Genomic DNA, 938 nt, shown 5'->3' with positions numbered 1-938 from the left:
TTGTTGTGTTAGGGGCTATATTTTTTTCTTTTTTATGATTAACCCCTCCCCCCACTGTACACTAGGGGGTTAAACTCTGGTACACCTTTTTAGAACACCATAAAAATTACGATCCAGATCAAATCCTGTGGCAGTTCATTTTTATCTGTTTGCTCTGTACACTCTAGATAAGTACATGTATGTTTTGTGAGGAGGCAGTTCATATTTCTGCCGTCTCCTGTGTTCCAAGCTTGGCAGCACGCCTCAGAAGTCCCCCAGGAAAAGCTTTTTTTTTTTTTTTGCAATGAATTCTAGGGGGGTATTCAAATTATATCACTGGACAAATGAACTTCAGCCTTGTTTTCAAATTTTTATGATCCATGCAATCGTTGTCCGTTGTCAACCACGCAAAAATTGAGTTTCCATCTTTTTTTGTACCGAATCCTACACAAGGTATGTTGAACTTTAAGCATGTATTTTTTTTATGTAATTCTGATGAACAGAACATAATGAACGGCACTAGGTAATGTGATGCATGGCATAATACCAACATGGCGTTGCTTCGAGTTTGTTCACGTTGCATGTACAAACTATTTAACATGTCTTCAGTCTTAAAATTTCCATCGATTTCATTTCAGTGAAATTTCTTTACAACAACGTCACAAGCGTCATCGTGAGCAAGTCGTCAAATAACTGCTGTAGCTTTGAAAAATAAACACCCACGACCAACCAAACCAAAGTCTGAGATGGTGGGTGTTTTTTCGGACAAAATATGTTTTTTTTTTTTTTTTACATGGAATGGCCCTTTTTAAAGTTAAATTGATTAATTATTAACCAAAAGTAAATTACTAACTTAATATGTGTATTGTTAATGATCAACGTTCCAATAGCCCGAACATGTATTATCATCTGCGAAAGTTTCATATTTGTACATTAGATATTATGGAAGCTGTAGGCAA

The sequence above is a fragment of the Penaeus monodon genome, chromosome 34 (genome assembly GCF_015228065.2).
Source record: "Penaeus monodon isolate SGIC_2016 chromosome 34, NSTDA_Pmon_1, whole genome shotgun sequence".
Taxonomy (NCBI): domain Eukaryota; kingdom Metazoa; phylum Arthropoda; class Malacostraca; order Decapoda; family Penaeidae; genus Penaeus; species Penaeus monodon.
The sequence above is the reverse complement of the archived record's forward strand: the minus strand, read 5'-3'. Positions refer to the sequence as shown.